Below are 24,828 nucleotides of genomic sequence, written 5' to 3'. Positions count from 1 at the left end.
CAAAACTTTAAGAATATCCTCTTTAAATGAGTTGGCTGTGTTAGGAATCAAAGATACAAGTGTTGGCAGTTTGTAAAGCTCGATGCTACCTTGTTCTGTGGTACCTGTTGCCAACTCCAGTTGTTAGCAGCTTGCATTTGCTTTTGTGTCTCCCTTGCTGGGATGGCCAAGAATTTCTGAAGAAGGTCACAAAGCCTTGCTATTCGGTCCACTCTCAAGTCTCACTTTCCAGCTTTGACAAGGCCCTCCCTGGTGCTGCTGCTCATCCTTTTTTTCCTTTCATCCTCGTTCCCAACTGCCCTCTTCCTACTTCCTCCCACCAGCCACTCTCTGACCTCTTTCACTCTCAGCTCTGACCCTGCCACTCCTCTTGGGAAGTGAAGGAGGGTAGTGCGCTCCCTCACAGCTTCTTCTCTCTTCCTCATCCTTCTGCATCTTCACCTGTTCCTTTCCTCACTTTCCATCTCATTTACAAAGGATTTACTGAGAAACTTTTATGTACCATGGACAGTGCAGCCTATAATTCTGCTCTCAGGGTGCATTCCGGGAAAGTGGATTTAAAAAAATATGCAAACAAATATATATATATTATATGAATATATGAGACAGGATAATTATAAATGGGAACAGGAGCCACAAAGGAAATTAATCAGGTCCAAAGAGAGAGAGTAACAGAAAGAGGAAGAGGTGATTTGTTTCTTTCTAGGGCTCTCCTCCCTTTACACATTGTGATTCCAGCCTGGTTTGCTTCCCTGACTTAATTACTATCATGATTTCTCTCTCTTACTCCCAATCCTTTCCTTCTGCCTACAAATAAAATTGACCCACTCCCACTGTAAAACATATCTTCATGATTCTAAGATTGGTTTACAACCGGTGCTTATTTCCCCTTCTCAACTAAAACTGGACCTTCCATTAAACTGGTCATTAGAGTCTAAATCTAGTGGCCATTGCTTAGTATTCATCATTCTTGACTTGCTCTGAGACTGTCCATGTCTCTTTTGATTTAAACCCATTCCTTCCCAGGGTGCCTGGGTGGCTCAGTCGGTTAAGTGTCTTGGTTTTGGCTCAGGTTGTGATCTCAGGGTGGTGAGATAGAGTCCCGCGTCAGGCTCTGCACTCATCACAAAGTCTGCTTGAGATTCTCTCTCTCCCTCTGCCCCCTCCCTGCTTGTGTGCTCAACCTCTCAAATAAATAAATAAATCTTTAAAAAAAATAAGAAACCCATTCCTACCCTAACTTCTGTGAATTGGGGCCAACCTTGTTCTTGAACCTTTCCACATGTGCATCTTTTCTTGTCTTTCTTTGACATCTTCACACCCACCTCCTTTGTGACATCATTTCTTATGTTACCAGGCAGAAGTGACCAGGCCCTCTTCTGCTATCTCACAGCTCATCCTTAATGAATGGCAGCACTCACCACCCTGCTCTAGCTCTCTCATTCTCCTTTCTGGGTCTGCAGGATGCCTAAGGGCAAGAACTGTGAATCAAACCTTCTGATCCCACCACAGGGCTTTGCCACGGAGGCATTCAATAAATATTTGGAATGGATTGTTATTAGCAGTGGTATTTGGTAGATATTCTTAAGTAGTATCTTCAAATATTCCTGAATTAACTTTATGTATTTGTGCATTTCAGGGATTGTAAGGCCTGGAAGATGGGAATTGGATATTTCAACTTGAGAAGAACTGGATTCTTACTCTCAAACTAAAAGCCAAGGCCATCTGTAGCCCTGGTGCCCATGAACAAGGCCTCAGTAAAGGCTGCCATAGCAACACACAGCATTACTTTGTTTTAGTCAGCATAAATTAGCCTTTTAAAAATATGACTGTGAAGGGTTATGTTATTTTTGTTAAGTATATAATTACTTTTTTGCTTTGAAATACTGCCCCCCCCCCAACATTCCCAACCATTATGACTCTGGAACACATCCCCATGCCACTCTGATACTTTCTCCTCCCAATGAGCAGAAGTGCCTTGTTGGATCACATCTGGCATGTTAATAGATATATCTTTGCACAGTAAAATGCTAAATCATGTGCTGTGGATGCATGGGTGCTGTCAGGGTTTGCAGGAGGAGAGAACTTGTTCAGAAAGTGTTTATGGTACTGAGACTAACAAGCAGCCTCTTAGGGCATGTTTGATTCAGCCAGACTGAGAGTGAGATGAGAAGGCCAAGTGACACAGAATATGGATCAGGGAGGTTAGCAGGAATATGAATTTTAAGGATAGTTGAACCAAACTGCCAGCCCAAGGTTTGTTCATAATCTTTGAACTCTACAGAGTTTTACTTGAGTGTATGAAGACCCAACCATGAATCAAAGACCCAACCACAGAGAAAGCATTCTACTGATTTAAAAAAAACAGAACAAGTTCTGTTTTGTTTTTTTACAGATGCTGATATTTTTTCTGAGTCCTATTCACAAATACTGTTCCTCTTCTTTTTTTTTTAAAGATTTTTATTCATTTATATGAGAGAGCACAAGTGGGGGGAAGGAGGGGCAGAGAGAAAGGGAGAAGCAGACTCCCTGCTGAGCATGGAGCCCAATATGGGGCTCAATCCCAGGACCCTGGGATCAGGACCTGAGCTGAAGGCAGACACTTAACTGACTGAGCCTCCCAGGCACCCCTCCTGTTCCTCTTTCTAATCAATATGGTAACGCAGTAGGTGGAACAATGGGGCATAAATGGATAACACCTTATGAGTAAAAACCAACCTTCAAACATTGTCCACGAATTTTTTTAAAAAATCATATCCTTTAATATTTCAAAATAGGCCATGATTAGACCTCAACAATCCCAAACTCTACATTTACATACCAGATGTAGGAAAACAAATATTCATCACTTTTTCCATAATTATCCATGTGTAGAGGGGTTTATTATTTGGAGGCCTATTTGTTTAACAGAGTCATCCAAACTCCATGAGCTGAGAGAGACAGGTTTCCAGGAAAGCCTTCAAATATTTGGTTATGCATGATCATTCTCCCTGGGACCAAGTGGACAAAGTGTGGCACATTTGAGGTCATTTCTAATTCTATGCTAATATTAGATGCCAGTGTGATTAATAATATAACTCATCTGTTGTAGCCACTTGATAATTATTCTCATTAGGCTCATGTATTAATACCATTTTTCCCCATGAGAAAACCAAATTGTTTTATAAATTTTCACTTGCCAAATAAACAACAATTCTCATACTCCAAGAGCAAGACAAGTGCAAATTGCATTTCAATGAGTCTAGAGAAAGGAGATGCTATTTTATTTACTATTTTTAGTTCCACCTGTTCTTCTCAGATATATTTTTACATTACTCTTTGATAGTTTACTTTACTGAGTGCCCTTTCCCCCAATTCTTTTGATTCTCTGATTGAAAGTGATTTTTTTTTATTTCCAACATCCCACTTTCTTTTTTTTAAATTTTATTTTATTATGTTATGTTAATCACCATACATTACATCATTAGTTTTTGATGTAGTGTTCCATGATTCATTGTTTGCGCATAACACCCAGTGCTCCATTCAGTATGTGCCCTCTTTAATACCCATCACCAGGCTAACCGATCCCCCACCCTCTCCCCTCTAGAACCCTCAGTTTGTTTTCTATAGCTCTCCAATAAAGTTTAAACTGAAGACTCTTGTGTTTTACCAACCAAAGTAGTAGCATCTACCACGTCCTGCCTCCACCACCAATCTCATGTTTTCAACAATTAGACTGTGAACACCTCAAGGACAGGGTTAGAGACTTATCCACATTTGTATCCCCGAGGTTGAGCTCAATGGTTGGCAACTAGAGATACTCAGTAAGTGCTGTTTGAAAAAAAGAGGAAATGCATGGGTGACTGTTCCATTCTAGTCCTCCTCATTAGACATTTATGAGGTCCATGGAGGAGACATAGGGATGGGAAGCTATTTAAAGCAACTCCTCACCCACCTCCCCTCTGGTAACCATTAGTTTATTCTCTATAATTAAGAGCTTGTTTATTGATTTGTCTCTCTCTCTCTCTCTCTCTCTTTTTCCCCTTGCTCATTGTTTTGTTTCCTAAATTCCACATATGAGTGAAATCATATGGTATTTGTCCTTCTCTTACTTAGCTTAGCATTATACTCTAGATCCATCCATGCCATTGCAAATGGCAAGATTTCATTCGTTTTCATGGCTGAATAATACTCCATTGTATATATGTGTATCACATCTTCTTTATCCATTCATCTATTGGTGGACCCTTGGGCTGCTTCCATATCTTGGCTATTGTATGTAATGCTGCTATAAACACAGGAGTGAATTAGTGTTCTTGTATTCTTGGGGTTAATACCCAGTAGAGCAATTGCAGGATCATAAGGTAGTTCTATTTTTAACCATTTGAAGAACGTCCACGCTTTTCCACAGTAGCTGCACCAATTTGCACTCCCACCAACGGTGCATGAGGGTTCCTTTTTCTCCACATCCTCGCCGAACCTGTTGTTTCTTGTGTTGTTGATTTTAGCCATTCTGACAGGTGTGAGATGACATCTCATAATTTTTTTTAAGGTTTTATTTATTTATTTGACAGGAGAGAGGCAGCGAGAGAGGGAACACAAGCAGAGGGAGTGGGAGAGAGAGAAGCAGGCTCCCTGCTGAGCAGAGAGCACGATGTGGGGCTCGATCCCAGGACCCTGGGATTGTGACCTGAGCCGAAGGCAGATGCCTAACGACTGAGCCACCCAGGTGCCCCTCATTATAACATTTTGATTTGCATTTCCCTGATGGTAAGTGATGATGAACATCTTTTCATGTGTCTGTTGGCCAGGTTGTTCCAAATTCTGAAAGTTCTCAGTCTTTGGGAGAAAGAATAGAGCTCAGATACACCACCAGGTTGGCAAAACAAAGCAGTTAACAAAATTGAGAATCCTTTTCTGTGTCAGGATATTTATAAAATCATTTTCATTTAATCTTCTTAATAACCCAATAAGGTTAATATCATCCTTATTTTGAGGTGAGAAAATAGAAGCTCAGGTGTATTAAATGTTCAGGGAAGCTTTGATGAGAACTATAGAAGCTCTTGTAAACTCACCACCAAAGCACTAGAGTTTGGTATAACATCTTTAGTCAGTTTTTCTTTCCCTTAGTACCATTAAGTACTGTAGTAAGCATCTCTGTGTATGTATGTACATGCATGTGTATATGCTAAGCGTGAAGTTTTGTTTTTTTTTTAAGATTTATTTATTTGAGAGAATGAGAGAGTGGGGGGGCAGGGGAGAGAGAATCCCATTTGTCCATTTGTGGTAGATGGATTCATGGTTCTCCCAAAGATGTCCACATCCTAATCCCCAGAACCTGTGTTGCAGCATGTTATGTTATATTACATGGCAAGAGAAATTAAGATTGCTAATCATCAGAACTGGCCTCTGATGACTTAAAAAATGGAAGGGACCATGAGCCAAATAATGTAGGCAGCCTCTAGAAGCTGAAAAAGGCAAGAAATCTGATTCTTCCCTAGAGCCTCCAGATAAGAATGCAGCCTGTCAAAACTTTGATTTTAGCCCAGTTGAGACCCATTTCAGACTTCTCATTTCTAGAACTCTAAGATTATATGTGTGTATTATTTCAAGCCACTAAGTTTGTGGTATTTTTTTACACTACTAGAAAACTAGTACACCACTGAAGGACGTTAACTTGTTTCCCGTTTAGGGCAATTATGGATAGAGCTGCTATAAACATTTATGTACAGGTTTTTGTGTGAACACAAGATTTCATTTCTTCAGGGAAAATACTCAGGAGTGGGATTGCTAGATCATGTGGTAAATGCATGTTTAACTTTATTTAAAAACTGCTAACCTGTTTTCTAGAGTGTCTGTACCATTTTACATTCCCACCAGTTACATATGAGAGTTCTAGCTGCTTTGCATCCTCATAAGGTAGCATCAGGATTATTTTAGCCATTCCATAGTTGGGTAGTAGTTTTAATTTGCATTTCCCTAATAGCCAATGATGTTAAACATCTTTTTATGTGCCTGTCTGCTAACTTTATATCCTTTTTAGTGAAGTGCCTAAGTCTTTTGTCAATTTAAAAAATTGGGTTATTTATTTTACTGTTGAGTTTTGAGAGTTCTGTGTACAAGTCCTTTGCTGTATATGGGTCTATTTGTGTGGGTCTACTTCTGACCTCTCTATTCTGTTCCATTGATCAATGTGTCTGTTCCTTTGTCAGTACTACATTCTGTTGATTAGTGTAGCTTTCCAGTAAGTCTTGAAATTGGATAGTGTGATTCCTCCAATTATTCTTCTTATCAATATATTTTCTACCAACTCTACTCCCTTTGCCTTTCCATATAAAATTTAAAACCTGTTTGTATATATCAACAAAAAATCCTGCTTGGATTTTCACTGGTATTAGTTAAATCTACAGATCATTTTGGGGAAATTGATATCGTTGCTATCTCTCTCCATTTATTTAGATCTTCTTTAAGTTTTTTTATCAGCATTTTTTAGTCTTTTATTTTTATTTTTATTTAAATTCTAGTTAGTTAACATACAGAGCAATATTGGTTTCAGGAGAATTCAGTAATTCATCACTTACATACAACACTCAGTGTATCAGCATTATTTTTAGTTTTCAGCATACAGACCCTGTACATGTCTTGTTATATTTCTGTTTCTTGAGTTATTGTAAATGGTGTTGTTTTTTAAATTTCAGTTTCTAATTATACCTTGTTAGTATATAGAAATGCACCCAGTGCTCATCACAACACGTGCCCTTCTTAATACCCATCACCCGTGTTATACACAACTAATGAATCATTGAACACTACGTCAAAAACTAATCATGTACTGTATAGGGCTAACTTAACATAATACGAAAAAAGAAAAAAGAAAAAAGAAATGCAATTGATTTTTTGCATGTGTTGACTTTGTATACTGCAACCTTGCTAAATCTACCTATTAACTTTAGAGGCTTTTTATGGATTTCTTGAGATTTGCTATATAGACAATCATGTCTGAAAATAGGGAGAGTTTTACTCCTTCCTTTCTAATTTTTGTGCCTTTTATTTCTTAATTTTTTCCCCTTATGGCACTTGCAAGGATTTCCTACACAATGTTGAAGAGAAGAGGTGAGAGTGAGTATCCTTGCCCTGATTGCAGTATTGGGAGAAAACATTCTGTGTTCCACCATTAAGTATAATGTTAGTTGTAGGGTTTGTAGATGCCCTTTACCAGGTTCAGGAAGTAGCCTTCTATTCCCAGTTTATGACATTTTTTACATGAATGTATATTTCATCAAATGTTTTTCTGCATCTATTTGAAATAATCACATAGTTTTAAAAATATTCTTAATATGGTAGATTATATCAACTGATTGATTTTTTCCTGAAGATCATTTTTTTATTTTATTTTTTTCCTTTTTTTATTATGTTCAGTTAGCCAACATATAGTACATCATTACATTTTGATGTAGTGTTCAACGATTCATTAGTCTCATATAAATGCTCATCACAACACATGCCCTCCTTAATACCCATCACCCAGCTACCCTACTTCTCCCCTACTCCCTCTCCTCTGAATGATTTTCAAATATTGAATCAGCCTTGCATTTTCAAAATAAATAGTGTTTGATCTTGGTATAGTATTCTTTTTATATATTAACTGGGTTCTATTTGCTAATATTTTATTGAGGATTTTTATGTCTGTTTTCTTAGGGGGTATTGGTTTGTAGTTGTCTGTCTGTCTCTCTCATTCTTCCCCTTGTAGTGTCTTTGTCTGGTTTTGGTATCAGAGTAATGCAGGCCTCATGAAATGAGCTAGGAAGTATTACCTCTGTTCTATTTTCTAGATATTATATAGAATTCCCATTATGCTTTCATAAAATGTTTAATAGAATTTACCACTGAAACCATCTGGGCCTACAGATTTATTTTTCCAAAGGCTTATAATTTTTTTTAAAATTTATCATACAGTAAAATTGAATTATTGTCTTTGATATACAGTTCTGTGACTTTTTTTTTCCAGGTTTTAGAACTTTTTATTGCATATTAAAAAAATTGTGCATTCCAATAATTAAAATCATTTGAACAAAAAAAAATGGCACTCTGATCAAACTGCATTTTACAGCCTGCAGGACACCCTGGACCAGCTTGGTTTTTACTCTCGATTTCACTGTCATCCCACCCAGCTTCTTCCTTCACCAACATGCAAGTTCAGTTCTGTGACTTTTTAAAAAATCTATGGATTTGTTCTTTTTCAGAAAGTCTAAAATGCAAATTTGACTTATATATTTAACAGTTAATTAATAGTTATAGGGCTCTTCTGGCTATTTATTTCATCTTGGGTGAGTTTTGGTAGTTTGTGGGTTTTGAGGAATTAGTCCATGTCATTTCAATTGTTAAATTTTTGTTCATAATATTCCCTTATGATCCTTTTAATGCCTATGTGGTCTATAATGATATTCCCTCTTCCATTCTGGAATTCTCTTAGTTTCCTTCATCTAAGAATATCTACATTTTACCTTTATTGCTGATGGGTATTTTCACTGGATATAGACTGCTGTGTTGACATGTCTTGTCTTTGGGTACTTGACAGCTGTTGTGCCTCTTTCTCCCAAATTCCAAGACTTCTGCTGAAAAACCTGTTGTCCTTTGAACCACTGTTTCCCTACAGGTAATGTGTCACTGCATTCAGGTATTTCCTTTGTCTTTAGTTTTTAACATTCTGATTTTTATGTTTCTAGGCATGGGTTTGTTTTTTTCTATTTGGGGTTTTCTTCACTCCTTGAAAGTTTTTATGACTTTGAGAAACTCAGGATATATCCAACCATCATTTCTTTAAGTATTTTTTTAGCACCCTACTCTTTTTCTTCTTGTGGGACTCCAATGACATGACTATTAGACATTTCCTTTTTCCTTTCTTTTTGTCCCACAAGTCCCCAAGGCTCAGGTCAAGCTTTTCAATCTATTTTCTCACTGTTGTATAGACTGAATAATTCTTACTGATCTATCTTCAAGACCACTGACTCTTTCCTTTGTCACTCCTTTCTGGTATTGAGTCTATCCCATGAGGTTTTGTTTTGTTACCATATTTTTTGGTTCTGTAATTCCCACTTGTTCTATTTCTGTTTTGTTATTCTTGATACTTTATATTTTGTTTTGAGAGTGTTCACATTTCTTGTTCAAACTTTTAAATAATACTTTATTTAAGGACTGTCCAGTAATTCCAACATCTGTGTCATCTTGTCATTGATGTCTGATGATAGTCTTTCCTCATGTATGGTGAGGTTTTTGAGGTACTTTGCATGCTAAGTAATTTTAGATTATATTCTGGACACTTTCAATATGATAAAACTCTGGTCTTGTTTAAATCCAATGGACCATACTGAGATTTTTGTCTTAGCAGACACTTGACCTCCTTGGGTTCAAGCTACAAGTTCCAATCTACTTTCTGTGGGCTGTGGTTGCAACATCACCTTTGTTTTCAAAGCATTTGTAGTGTCATTTGGGTCTATCTTGTGTAGGTGTGCCACTCAGTGGTCAGTTTGGAATCTAGGTGGAAAACCTCTATTAACTCAGTTCTCAAAATCTTTGATATGTTAGTAAGGACCAGATCCAGAATACACAGGTCAGGGTGAGCTCAGAAGTTCATACACAGATGTATGGGGTTGCTTCCTGAGCTCCTTACTCTCCACTATTGCCCAGTACTTCCTGGTTCCATAGGGCTCCCCTCTTCAGTCCTCTGTCTGGAAACTGCCCCTTCTCTGATTATGCTATTATGTTGAAAGGATGGGGTAAGGGAGGAATGGAAATCATTGGGATTTAGCCTGCCCTCTTGGAGCTGCAATTCTACTGAATTGAAAAAAGATTCCTCTCCCTCAGAATGTTATCTCCTATGGTTTTCCTTTATTGTCATGCACCTGGCACTGGATTGCCTGGGAACTGGAGTAATAGAGAACAAAAGGAAAGAAAATAGCTGCGGAATTTACCCTACTATCCCTGAGCTTTAGGAGATCTCTTTTCTGCTCCTTGCCCTCAGATTAGAGGAATTCTCTTGGATCTCTATCTGTTTTTGTCACAGTATTCACTTTGTATTTCAGGCAGCATTGAGTTCGGGACAGAGGATACCTGAGAGGGAAAATGAGAAAACCACCAGTTTGGTATTATTTTGATTCTGGTATTCTTCCTCAGTCTACTTACTGATATTTACTTTCCAGAGACTTTTAATACCTATACCATGCAATCTGAGTTTTATCATTGCATTCTGTGGGAGAGAAAGATTGGCATGTGTTTACTCCATCTTACCTGGAATCAGAACTCAGGACATGTGTTTTTTGTCATCCAGGATATTTCCTCCACTGGTAACAGTCCCTTGATTTCTTTTTAGGGAACAGTCTCCTTCCCACTTTCAGCCCAGATGTTTCCAGAGGGGTTGGTCCCACTTATGACTCAGGGTATAGCAAGTGATTTAGGCCTAAAACAATTCACTAAATACATTCTCCTGGCCAAATTGATTGATTTAGCATTGGACATAAGACCCACTCAGAGCCAAGCTTTCTGCCGGAGTTTAGAGAAACAGCACCAGTTCTTCCCCTTCTAGATTAAAATCTGGAAACCTTTAGTCCCAGGAGCTGCTGGTAACTATATTGGGACCATAGGGGAAAGGGTTCCCAGAAGTGTCACCAACACCAAGGGTGCTGAACAGAGGAAGGGAAAGAGAAAAAACATACCCTGTTATCATTATTGGATCTTTGGGTCAAATGTTACCTGAAATCAGTTAGATCTCTCCCCGAACCATCCAGTAATTAGAGCCAATATATTCCCTCCTGTTGCTTACTGCACAATGAGCTGAATTTTCTGACATAGAAATATTTCTCATTTTATCAATACTATCATTTTTCATTCCCTCACATATTAAAAAAAACACTGATTAGTCATAACTTATATTTCCTTTTAAATATTTGCCTTACCTAAATGTGAGACAGGAATTCATCAAAATCCTAGAGGAGAACAGAGGCAGCAACCTCTTTGACCTCGGCCACAGCAACTTCTTGCTAGACACGTCTCCAAAGGCAAGGGAAACAAAAGCAAAAATGAACTATTGGGACTTCATCAAGATAAAAAGCTTCAGCACAGCAAAGGAGGCAGTCAACAAAACTAAAGGCAATCTAGAATGAGAGAAGATATTTGCAAATCAGATAAAGGGCTAGTATCCAAGATCTATGAAGAACTTATCAAACTCAACACCCAAAAAACAAATAATCTAGTCAAGAAATGGGCAGAAGACATGAACAGACATTTCTCTGAAGAAGACATGCAAATGGCCAATAGACACATGAAAAAATACTCCACATTACTTGCCATCAGGGAAATACAAATCAAAACCACAAGGAGATACCACCTCGCACCAGTCAGAATGGCTAAAATTAACAAGACAGGAAACAACAATTGTTGGCGAGGATGTGAGAAAGGGGAATGCTCTTACACTGTTGGTGGGAATGCAAGCTGGTGTAGCCACTCTGGAAAACACTATGGAGGTTCCTCAAGAAGTTAGAAATAGAGCTACCCTATGACCCAGCAATTGCACTACTAGGTATTTACCCCAAAGATACAAATGTAGTGATCCGAAGGGGCACCTGCACCCCAATGTTCATAGCAGCAATGTCCACAATAGCCAAACTGTGGAAAGAGCCCAGATGTCCATTGACAGATGAATGGATAAAGAAGATGTATATATATACAATGGAATATTACTCAGTCTTCAGAAAGGATGAATACTTACCATTTACATCGACGTGGTTGGAACTGGATGGTATTATGCTAAGTGAAACCAGTCAATCAGAGAAAGACAATTATCATATGGTTTCACTCATATGTGGAATATAAGAAACAGGCAGAGGATCATAGGGGAAGAGAGGGAAAATGGAATGGGAAGTCATCAGAGAGGGAGACAAACCATGAGAGACTCTTAACTATAGGAAACAAACTGAGGGTTGCTGGAGGGGAGGTGGGTGGGGGGATGGGGTAATTGGGTGATGGGCATTAAGGAGGGCATGTGATGTGGTGAGCACTGGATGTTATACTCAACTGATAAATTATTGAACACTACATCTGAAACTAATGATGTACTATATGTTGGCTAATTGAATTTAAATTTAAAAAGATGGAAAAAAATAAAGTATTTGCTTTTACCTTTTCCTTATGGACCTAGGCAATCTTGTTATTCACATGTCCATTTAATGTGATGAGATGTCAGTAAACCCAGATTCCTCTGAAAAGCTATGACTATGAACAGGTGTTAGGTATTGTCAAATACCAAGAGCTCACAAAAAGACATTTCATCTGATGGTTTCTCCACTATTCCTGATGGAATGTGTGTTTTGAGATAGAAGGTGGGGACAGATTAAAAGATGAGAGTGATGAGTGTATAAAGTTGTAGTAATATACTACAAGCTTTGGCTAAATTGTATCCATTTGAGGTAGCCCAGGGAACTTTATAACCTTTCTCTCATAAATAGATAAACCTAATGGTATCAGTAAAATCTCCCAAGATGCTGCAAAACCTGACTGATATCTCTCATCTCTATGCTAGAGTTCAAGGGATACTGGACTCTCTTGAGGAGGGGGTGGCCTGGTAACAAAGTGCTTAAGGTGACTCAACCCATCACTTAAAAAACTGGCGTTTGAATCCAGAGCTGCTTGACTCCAAAGTGCTTTATTTATCCTTGAGGCTACATGATCATGTAAAACACCACCACCACTTAGAAGCACACATTTGAGCAAAACTTCTGCTTACCAGCTGGAAAACAACCTGTTGTCAGTGTTCATCTCCTTCTATGCTACAAATTATTGCATTGACATCATGGAGACCGTAGTCTCTTCCATAGTGGCTGTAGAGACCATAGTAGATTAAATATGCTGGATATTCCTTGCTATCCCTTCCATTAAAAGGTGGGCTCTAATTCTCACCTCCTATTAATATTGGCTGACCTTGGTGACTTGCTTGACCAATAGAATGCAGCAGAAATGATATTTTGGCACTTTTGGGACTAGGTCATAAAAAGCCTTGCAGTTTGTCTGAGTCTTGAAACTCTCTCAGAGCCCTGAGCTGCCATGTAAGAAGCCCAACTACACTGAGACTATCAGTCTCAGTGCTGAAGAGACCAATGTATATGATCCTGTTGACAATCCCCATTAGACTCAGCCAACAAGGCACCAGAAGTATGAATGAGGCCGTCTTGGCTGCTTCTTTGTTATTCTGTGAGATTTCCTAACACAGGAATTTTCTCACAGATTGAAGGATCTGTCATGTCCAAGTGCCCTGGATGCAAGGATATACCTTGGCCATCCTCTGTCCAGGGCATTGGGTTTGTTTGCCATTTGCAGAAATCTCCTAAGCTTCCCGTTTCTACTCTCAGGGAAGCTCCTTCTAGTGGTTGTGTCACCCTTCCTCCTATTTCACCTAGTTCGCAGCACCAGCTTCCACCCATTCCCTTCTGGGATAGCCTAGCTTCATTTCTCCTCAATAAGAACCGTTTGCTTCCCATCAGTGTTGGGGTGCAGGTGGTGGTCCTGTGGTAAGAAAACTCTAGAATTCTTGGAAATACAATGGTCTGGTGGAGTGGGGGCAGGGGAAAAGGGTTGCTTTGTTCTCCCCTGATGAGTCCATAAGAAGGCGGCAAACAAAACCAAATAAACACAAGCAACCAGTTAGATTTTTCTCTAGTCTCTAATTAGTTCTTGGGATAAACACCTTATCAAGGTCTCCAGGTTCTAGCAATGTCCAGAATTGAATGATACACCAAAGAAAATGCCACAGAAGCTCTCAGAAAACTGCCAGTCTTATTGGAGAAATGGGTCTCATATACAAAGCAGCATCTTTCACCATGGCAGTCTTTCTTCTAGGTGAAGGCGCTGTTAGACCCATGAATAAGACATGTCTCAATTCTCAAAGAACTTACAATTTTGTTGGGGCAACAAGACATGCACCCAAGACATCAAAAGGCAGTACACTTCAATGAGTGTATGATTAAATGATAAAAAGTGTGGGAGAGACAGCTATGTCTTCCCTGGACTTGTAGGAAAGCTATTTGAAAACCACCATAGAAAGGGAATGCAGTTTCTACAGCTTTTCTCAAATTGCCACTTTGCCCAGATGACCTCTTTATGATCTGGAGACAATCTGCCTCTGAGAATTTGAAGTGTATGTTTTTCACTGAGTAATGGGATGGGCACTCCCGCATTCTGAGAAGACAGACCAACAGCTGACAAAGTGGAAAGGATCTATGCATGATTCTTGACTTGGCTTGGTTTCATCTATTAAATACATGGGTTTTTTTTCATCCCAGCAAGTTCTCTGAAGTGCCTGCAAGCCACTGAGTGAAAAAAATGTCAGGAACCTTGCAAGGAGGAGAGTATCTTTTCCCTTTTGAGAGGTGGTATAATGAGTGCTTGCATATGGAGCTCTGGATTCAGACACCTTGAGTTTGAATCTCTGTTCCTCCACTCATTAGCTATGTGATCTTGGGCAAGTTAATTTATATCTTTTTACTTCTTCTGAAAAAAAAAGTACATAAAAATTCCTCCCTTACAGGGTTTCTTGAGGATTAAATTAGTTCATACATATAAATATATTTAGGATGGTGGCTAGCACACAGTAATTGCTCAATAAATGCCAACTATTAGTATTCTGGCCATTTCCTCTTTGAGGATATCTCTAAAGAACAAGCAATCTGTGTTAGGTTTGCAGGGTAGGCTCTAATAATCAAAACAAGAATGAATAAATGTGGTAACCTTTGGAAGCTTAAAGGAAGGGGTATTAGTACATATTGAAAATAATGTTGCCTTACCTGGCAAGTATGAAGCATATGGAACTCACTCTCCCAGGAGGTTATATAAGCCAAAAGTGTAAATAGAATCAAGGCATAAAACTCTTTGAGTGGTAGGACATAAATTCAGGACATGCTGAACTTCTGAGGTACAGAAAGCACCTGCTATTTCCATAGCACTCCCCTTGGTGCCACCATTACAGAGAGCTAGCTGGATTAAAGAAGGGCCCAGCCTCACAGGAAATCTGTCTAGGTAGAGCTTGAAGAGGTTAGTGCTTTGACGGTGGAAGGTTTCCAAAGCTCACAGCTAGAAGCACCATACCTGCCTGCCCAGAGAGGGTACTCACAAAGATTTTGTTAAGTAAAAGAGCTCTCCAAACTCTGGGACCCATCCTGGCCCCAAGACAGTGAAAGGAGCCTTGTTTTAGGAGTTGGGTCATGGTGGCACTGTTTTTGACTGTCCCCTGCAGCTATCCCCTGTTTTTCTTTGCTGACATGACCTTGAGTATGTTCAGGTATCAGGGAACCCTATATCAAGTTCCAGGGCTTATATCATGATTGGTCTAGACAGTTGTGGTCACCCCACTCCCCTTGTGGTCACATGATCTGGCTCTGGCTGAGGTGACATCAGAGGGATTCAGCTGAGAAGCTTTAGGTAAAGATTTTTCTCTCAGATTAAAAAAAAAAAAAAAAAAGACCTGCAAGTTTTATTCCTTCCTACTTTCAACACCATTATGTGAAGGTGTGATATGTGGGGCTACTACATCCTTTTGCAGTCATGAGGGAAACTGAAAAGGTGTTCAGCCAGGGTCCTAACTTTGGTGAGTGACTGAGACAACCTTAGGACAGCCTACTTCCAGACTTTGTATCTGAAATTACTAATTACCTGTATTGTGTATAAGCCACTTGTAGTTGGGTATTCCATCACTTGCAGATAAAAGCATCCTAATTTATGTAATTTCTGTGTGTGTTTTGTTCACCATCAACTAGTACAGTGCTTGGCAAATGGCTAGGAGTTCAATACTAGTTTATTGAATTCATGAAAGACAGAGCTATTCAATCTTATTGCTAAGTCTACTCTGTCCTGGTTCTGGTGGTGAGGCCCTAGGAGGCCACCTGAGCCCTTGCCTGGGTAACCTGCCTGCAGTGGCAGTTACTGGTCCACTGAGTCTTTTCTTGCTCCTGCCAGTTCTTTTGGGTTTGGAGTTATGCCCATGGTCAGTAGTGGCTCCTAACTTTCCCTGAGACCAACTTCTGTCCAGATTGTGAAAGGATGGCCTGCTTTAATATCTTCTGTTGCTGAGTTCCTACTGGAGATGATCTGTGTGTTACCTTCTGCTGACCTGCCCAGCCATAGACCACCTTCCTAGATTGCTAAATTTTGTCTATTTTTTGGGGGGGTGGATCTATTCCCAAATCTTGGAGACTATTTTATCTGCCTCCCAGAAGCACACCCCCACCCCTACCCCACCCCACCTATCACCACCATCTCTTGTATCTTGTCCAGGACTGGCAGTTGTGACCCATTTTCATCACCCAGTTCCCACTCCTGCCCCCTGATCTGATACGGTCTGTTCTATCACAGACTTCCCAAACCCTGGAGAGTGTTCCTCTTGATATACTCAGAAGTCATTTCTGTCCTCTTCAGACAGAGTTTGGTCAGATGCTATTGAACAATGACAATAATTGCTTCTTTTGCAGGCTAGGAAGCTTCACCTGTGATTGTGTAGTGTCAAGTAGAAGCTGAGCTAGAAGAAGAATAAAAAAATTATCCTCTGCTCATTGTTCACTTCTAGGATTAAAGAAAGAGTCCCAGGTTTTTTGAAATCCCTATACAAGGACATTTCAGCCTCACTGTTTATAAAATCAAAGAAAGTAAGCTCATTTTCAATCTTACTAAAGTTCCTGAGAATTAGGAATGATGGAAATGTTTTATAAATTATGAATACATGACCTGCCAAAAATGAAACCTACCCAAATGCCTATCACCAATAGAAGGGTAGTTCACCTGTGGTATATGTACAGAACACTATTTCAATGAGAACAAATGATCTACAGCCATGTGGAAGAATTTCAAAATATAGTATTGAGTTAAAGAGGTCAGACACAAACATATTATATTTGCTTAAAGTTCAAAAAGAGGCAAACCAAATATATGTTATTAAAAGTCAGGACAGTGGTTACCGTTATGAGAATGAAAGGTTGTGACCAGAAGGGAGCATGAGGAGAGCATTTGAGATTCTGGTCATGTTCTACTTTTTGTTCTGGGAGCTGGTTACATAGATGTGTTTAGGTTGCAAAAATTCAACAAGCTATACACTTAGGATATGAGCACTTCTCTACATATGTTATAATTCATTGAAAAGTTCAAAAATAGTTATATGGCATGGAAACAAGGCCTGGATCAGAAAGCAAGCAAAGATTCTGTGAATCACAGAATCCTAGTGGCGAAAATAAAGCCTCTCATTTTAAAGAGGGGAAGACTGAGTGCTCTGGAAATCCAATGAATCATTGAAGACCATATCAATGGGTCAATGGTCATGTCAGACATTGCGCCCACATCTGATTCCAGCCCAGGGCTCTTTCATTGAGTGGGCATAAAGGAACTTAGACTGTGACCAGAAATCTAGTGATATATCCTTCTGTGCATCTTTATTTCTTTTTGTCGGATTTGCTTGTGAATCAGGGTTGGAGGAATTGTTTAGGCATATTTATTACTAATAGACATCTTTGCTGCTTAGCTGAGGTATATAGAGAACAGCACAGATGAGCAGGCCTGGCAGTCACACAGGACCCCAAGCTCAGAAGAGCTCCAGCCTTGGTTTAATCCTCTGTTGTTTCCATCTTGAAATCCTTACTAATTTTTAAACAAAGCACCTAGCATTTTTGTGTTGTATTGGTTCCTACAAATTATGTAGCTAGTCCTGCAGATAAACGTTGCTTTGTGTAATTAGTACAGGTGATATGCAAGGCAAGTATTTGTAATCAAGACTTATTTTAAGTGATTGAGGGAAATTTGTTATTTAAAGGTAAATCCTAGGGACGCCTGGGTGGCTTAGTCAGTTAAGCGTCTGTCTTCAGCTCAGGTCATGACTCCAGGGTCCTGGGATTGAGTCCAGCACTGGGCTCCTTGCTCATCCGGGAGCCTGCTTCTCCCTCTGACTGCCACTCCCTCTGCTTGTGCTCTCTCTCTCTCTCTCTCTGACAAATAAATAAAATCATTTTTAAAAAAGGTAAATCCTATACAACAACAAATCAGTTTTATACAAGGAATAATATCCTAATATATGTATTTTTTTGCTAAATTTCTATGCTACCAGTTAACTTAAAATGAGAGATCATATGGAAAGTAAAATAATAAATAAGAATCTTGGAATCATCTAATTTAAGAGCTGGAAAGAGATCTTTAAAATAACCCATCCCTCTTATTTAGCAGATGGAGAAAATGAAGTTTAAAGAAGGGAGTGATTTGCAGAGGAATTGAGTCAACTGTGTAGGTGGAAGTCAATCAAAATTGATCTGCATAGTGCAATATTTAAAGACTCAGTGATATTTGGAAATTTCTGGCAAAGTTTCTGGAGCACTTCTTTTTCCATCCCAGAAAAAGCCTCTTAGCCAGGCCTAAACATTAAACCTTGCTTTATGCAGAATCATTTGCTGGAGAGAAGGCATACAGGGAAATTGATTCTATTTTGTATAAAATAATTACCTTAATGTAGCATCTGCCATATACAATGTTCACTTGGAAATAGAAATGTCTGTCAGAGTGGCTCTGCCGCAAACAGTTTGTTAGCATCAACTTGACCCAACTCAGAGTCTGCCACGTGCAGATACCAATATCCAACAAAGACCCTGGCATGTGTCTGAAACACTGGGCTTGCATCTCAGCCCACCTCTGTTTGGCTTCACTGAACAGATTTAGGTGGCTAGATCATGGCTTTGTTCTGCTTTAGATCCATGACATTTCTGAATTCAGAGGAAACATGAATGAATTAAAGCTTTTAAGTAGCTGGTATAGGCCAGGAGTTCTGCTAGGTGACAGGATGGAACATGCCTCTGTTCTCAGGAAGCCCACAGCCTGGTTAGGGAAGCAGGCACAGTTACAACTCAAGGCAGTGAGTGCAGCAGTACAGATGAGCAAGGGGTACTGGGATAGTGGGGCTACTTGGTGGAGCCTGCAGCAAAGTGGGCAGCAAAGAAGTGCTTCCTGAGTCTTAAAGGATGAGTAGAAGTTAGCCTGATGAGGACCCAGGAGGGGGATGACATGGCGTGTGGGGCAAGGAACTCCAGGAAAGAATGGAACAGAGCCAGTGAATGGTTTTGTATTGGAAAGTGATTGATACTTCAGACAGATTATTGTGGCAGCAGCAGGGATGATGGATAGTGGGTGGTGAAGGGCAAGAAGGCAGGCAGTGGTCCAGGTAGGCAAAGATGAGAGTCTAAGATATGAGTGCCCCTTACTCCATCTCAGAGGTGTCTGAAAACAGTGGGCAGTGGAGTTATCAGGATCTGGTCATCTATGAGTGTAGAGGTTAGGAGAAAGGAAAAAGAGGCTCTCTTTTATAGCCAATAAGGAGGCCTTTAAGGAGGAATTAAAGGGAAAGATGTTCCATTCTTGGAGACGCTGAGTTTGGGGTAGCTATGGAACATCTAGATGGCTAACTTTCACCAGTGCCAGCAGGAACATTTGAACCTTTTCTTAAAGTTGTCTTAATATGTGTTTGTCATCATTTGATGAATGAGTTCAAGGCTCATGTGTGCATATAATATGCAATATCATGCATCTTCAGTTCAAGTGAACATATCATTAGGCATTCATTTTTAAACCAGGTCTAGAGAGAAGAGAGTAGGGAAGTTAGAATACTGCACAATTTTATTGTTGAAAAGAGCCACAGTAATCACATTCCACATGAAGCAATTGGAGCTCAGTGAGACTAAGTTGGCTCTCCAGAGGTCTCCTAGCTAAGTGCCAGAGTTGGACTCAGCCTGGTGCTCTATCCCCAGCCCCATGCAATTCACCTGTCTAAAGTTTGCTACTTGTGTGTTTCCCACACCAACCTCTCATTTTAAAGGAGAGCTTTGAAGAACTTTCTTCTTCTAGCCTCTACATCTGCCTGCCACCTAATAATGGTTCTATTTCTTCCCTCCAACTCAGGTCCCAACTTTATCCCTGGCTTCTCTCCTCCCTCCCCTGCTTGCTTTAATGTTTCTTTGAGAAGTGCCTCAGAGAAAGTCCTCATGGCCTGGTAGTTGATTACATGATTTCCAGTGAAGTTGGAAGCCTGCTGAACATTGTCAGTTATGGTGATCTCGTTGCCTTCATTTGCGCTGAGGGCAAACAAGGTCTTGAATAGTTAGAGGCCCAGGAGAAGGCAAAACAGGAAATTTTGGATCAGCTTTTCCTTCCAAAAGTTGTTTTCAGTGAGAGAAGCGGTATTATCAGGATTCAGGTCAAGCAGGTGTTAGCATCTACTAGGAGGACTTTTGAAGTAATACTCAGAAATTTTTTTTGAATAATTCTGCCTGGGCCTTTCAAATCACACTCCATCCTAAATTCTAAGAAGGCAGAATATTAGGTGTCATTGTGAAGGCTTCATTTTATATAAAACTTATGGTTATTAGGAGCCCCTTACACTATCAATGTGTACAGTGGAGTTGTGTCCAAATTATAGAAGTCAACATGGAATGTTTCTTTCCAAAATGATTATAGATTTATGGTAGAATATTTGCATGGTGGGACAAGTTTCTCTGTCCCTGGACCTTTGATGTTTTACTCAATCCTTCCTTCTGGTGGAGAGGGGAACTTTAAGCATAAAGTAATATCAAAGTTAGGCTGTGAGAAGTAGTCAATATTGGCAAGAGGGAGCCAGTATTGTCTGTCTTATTGTGGTTCTACTCTAAAGAATTTAAAGCTGTGGGAAGGAAGATTTGCCAGCATGGCAACCATGGAGACCAAAGTAGGTACCCTGGTCAAGAGCAGTGGAAAAGGAAGAAGGGAGGGAAGGCAAGGCTTCATGTGAGCAGACCTCAGTACAAAAGGGGAACTATAAAAGCATTTTGACATCCTCTATGCTCTGAGATTCACCTTGAATAAGACTGGGCTTGTTTTGGTGAAAGACTGTGTCTACACACCTCACTATGCAATGCAACAGGGTTCTAGTTGCTTTTATGACATGTTGGTAAGGGCCATGATATGATATATGGAGATGTTGAGCCCTTGGTCAGGAATGCATAATAATAATGAAAATTATTCACTATCATTCATTTACCACCTACTATGTGCTAAAAACCATCCTAGCTGTGTAGCCTGACCGAAATCTCATAGGGCAGTGGTGTCCAGACCAGAACCCAGGTCACAGGGCTGCCATGTCAGAGCTCTTTCCATTGTACTAGATTGTCTAGTGTTTGTAATCTAGTATGGAGGTGTGTATGTATGTGGAAATGGAAAAGCTGCCAAGACTCCAAAGAATGGATCTTAGGTGGTAGAATTTTATGCATGTGAGAACACTGGGACTTTATCCAACTTTCTGAAAAATAGTGCCAGCTAAGAAGGCTGCTCTGCCCGGGTTAAGGATATGCTGTGGAATGTGGTTGTTGGGAAGATTCAGGTGACAAATGGTAAAGAGCCTGGCACACAGTGTGATTAACAAATGAACCAATATATAATAAATTAATAAAATATGAGCTCTAGAAGGCCTCTCACACTGCATATTTGAAGCCCTCCTTCTCTACTGCCCCACCCCATGAAAGCCACTAAACACAGTACTTATCACCATTTGAGAGACTATGGAGAGCACGATCATCTTTCTTGAGAATCCTGGGAGTACCCCAGGTTTGGAAGCCCAGGGGGCAGATTTGTGGCTATTTCTGCCAGGTTCAAGGCATTCATCAGGTAGGTCCTGGACAACCTTGCTCAGTCCTAAATTTCTATTTTTCACTAGTGATATTCTCACCCAGGGCTGGGGCAGGAAGCTTGCTTCCAGGTGTAGTTTCCCAGACCACAGAGGGTTAGAGACCTGTTCTGGCTCCCAGCCTCTGACTCTGCTTCCTGCCCAATCATTAAAAACCTCTTCACTTCAGGTGTATTTAAGACTCACATCACGAGGGCTTCGTAGTTTCAACTCCCACCTACTGCACTATTTAAAGTCTTCTTTGCTTCTGGTTCCTGGGAATTTCCCTTTCTTGTTTGTATGCATATTAAAGTGAAATCTTGTTGAGAATATTCAGTTCAGGCCCCTCACTGAATGACCCCAGGGCCACTGGAAGCTTAGGCAACCAATCCTGGACTTGTTTGAATCCAGACTTCTGTAAATCAGAGACAGGAAAAGAAAGAATTTACATTCTGCCCCATGGGCCAAGTTCTTTCGATTTCTAACAGAGAGACCTGCTGAACTCACACCTGAATGAGGCAACATGAATCTCCCAGGTAAACAACAAGTCCAGCTTTGTTTCAGACCACATTTGGTCATCTTTGTTTCTTAGTGTTGTCTACCACATATGCTTTCTGTATATTTGGAGCAGAATTTGGGGTAGGGTTTGCTAACATGTGCTAAGTCTGCCACCTTATCTAGACGTTTGGGTAATACTACAGCATTTACAATGTTGGCTCACATTGTAATACTCCACAAAGACCCTGAAGGTCAGGGGAATACAGCCACAAGTAATTGAACAAGGAGTGCCCAAAGCATCTTTTCTAAGATGTAGAAGGGCACTCGGTGGCCCTGGCCAAGGACATTGTTTGCTCTTCAACCCAAAGTCACGGAGGCAGAAGGGCCACTTTCTGTGTAGTCAGGAATCAGGTTTCCCCCATCAGCAACCATATGCATTTGGGAACATTCATCAGCTAAAGAACTCGCTGAGCTGGAAAAAGAGACTTTCACAGGACAGCTCAAAATATTTTTTAAACTTACGGAAAAGTGGTAGTGACTTTCCTCATGTGCCAGCTGCTGACAAGCATTTTTGTTTAAAGATATACCAGGTGGAAAATAAAATGTTTCAAGGAAACTTTCAGTGGATAAAAGTTGGCTGTTCCAGGTGTCACTTGAAACAGAAGTCACCCTCAGTAAAAGGGGGGCACCAGCAGTGACTACTCCAATATTCATTCTCAAGCCTATTCCATGCAGGCTTTTCTTTTCAAGAAATTCAGCAGTCCCCTTAAAATGGTGTGTGGCTGATATCTACATTAGTTTCCTAGTCTTGAAAAATGCTCTGTCTATGAAATATGCATTGAGGCGAGGCAGGTCCTCTATCCAGTTTGTGCCCCTAACTTGGGCCTGATAGCACCCTTCTGTATGGAATTGTGTTTTCATTACAATAATAATAACGCAACATACCACACACATATGTTTTGCTCTTCCTCAGAGTAAAAACTAAAATCTTGTGGACCCCTAACATTTGTGGGGCCCAATGCAAGAGCACCACTGGAGGCCTACTTATCAGATATCAAAGTATTTAAAAGGTATAAATCATGCTAACAAACTGTTAAATAAGGTGCATCTCTCTACATTTACATATATGCATTCATAACATCCCAAAAGGGCCAAATTTGAGTTTATAATTTTCAGATCTCTTGAAGTTCCATGCTGGAATGAGGTGACCAGTGGAGAGTGGACCCTCCCTTCCAACCTATGGCCCACCTCCCCACCTCTTCCCACGCCAGTCTAGTCTGTTCTGTGAGGGACCTTGTCCACTAGTGTATTAGTCTCCTTGGGTTGCCATAACAAAATACCACAGACTGGGGGATTAAATAATTTATTTTCTTATAGTGCTGGAGGTTGGAGGTCCCAGATCTAGGTGCCAGCTAATTTGGTTCATGCCTTGCAGATGGCTGCCTTCTTGCTGTATACACACACGGCCTTTCCTCTGTGGCACAGGGAGAGTGGGAACTCTCTTGTCTCTTTCTCTACTTCAAAGAACACCAGCTCTATTGGATTAAGGCCCTACCCTTATGACCTCACTTAATCTTTTTTTAAAAAAGATTTTATTTATTCATTTGACAGAGGGAGAGATAGAGATAGAGATGGAGATAGAGAAAGAGAGAGAGAGAGAGACTGAGAGAGCATAAGCAGGGGGGAGTGGCAGGCAGAGGGAGAGGGAGAAGCAGGCTCCCCAAGGAGCGGGGACCCCAATGTGGGACTTTGGGATCATGACCTGAGCTGAAGGCAGATGCTTAACGGCCTGAGCCACCCAGGTGCCCCGACCTCACTTAATCTTTACTACCTCTGAAGGGCCCTGTCTTCAAATACAGTCACATTGGAGGTTAGGACCTCAACATATGAATTTGAGGGGGATACAACACAGTTCATAACACCAAGCTTGCAGACATTCCAGCCTGGACATCTAAGATCTATTTACATAGCTTGTCAGCAGTCAATTTTTGGCCACCCATTGGGCCTTGAGGTGCTCATATCAGCAACATGGTCTACTCAGAAAGATTAACCCCAAGAAAAAGGCTGTAGCCTGGAAAATGGACTAAGGAATTTTTGGACATGGATTTTTGAGGTCCCGGAACTTGAACTGGATCAGTCCCATGCAGTGATGGAAACATTCTATGTTTGGACTGTCCAGTATGGTAGTCACTGGCCACTTGTGGCTACTGAGTACTCAAAATGGGGTTGCTATGACTGAGGAGCTGAACTTTAAATTTTATTTAACCTTAATTTAAATTGCCACATCTGCTGGTGGCTACCATACTGTTCAGTGCAGATCTAGAAGTTGGGGAGCAGGCTCTGTGCAATCATGTCCTCTGACTCCACAGACTTCTTATCCTGTGGGTATGTAGCAGACTGTATTTCTATATATGGCCAAACCTACATATTTATCCCATCCCACATGCATTTCTTACAATATGAGTGATACATGTTTTTACCAAGACCTGTTTCCCCTAGGCAGGTGATTGTGACCGCTTTGACCCAGGAAGTATGGTAGAAATGATAATATGTGACTTCTTTCCGCCCCCCCAACTCCCTCCCCTCTAAAACCCTGTCTCAGAGTCCATAGTCTCTCATGGTTCATCTCCCCCTCCAATTCCCCCCCCCCT

The sequence above is a fragment of the Phoca vitulina genome, unplaced genomic scaffold, assembly GCF_004348235.1.
Source record: "Phoca vitulina isolate PV1807 unplaced genomic scaffold, GSC_HSeal_1.0 scaffold10, whole genome shotgun sequence".
Taxonomy (NCBI): Eukaryota; Metazoa; Chordata; class Mammalia; order Carnivora; family Phocidae; genus Phoca; species Phoca vitulina.
This window is presented reverse-complemented; position numbering follows the sequence as displayed.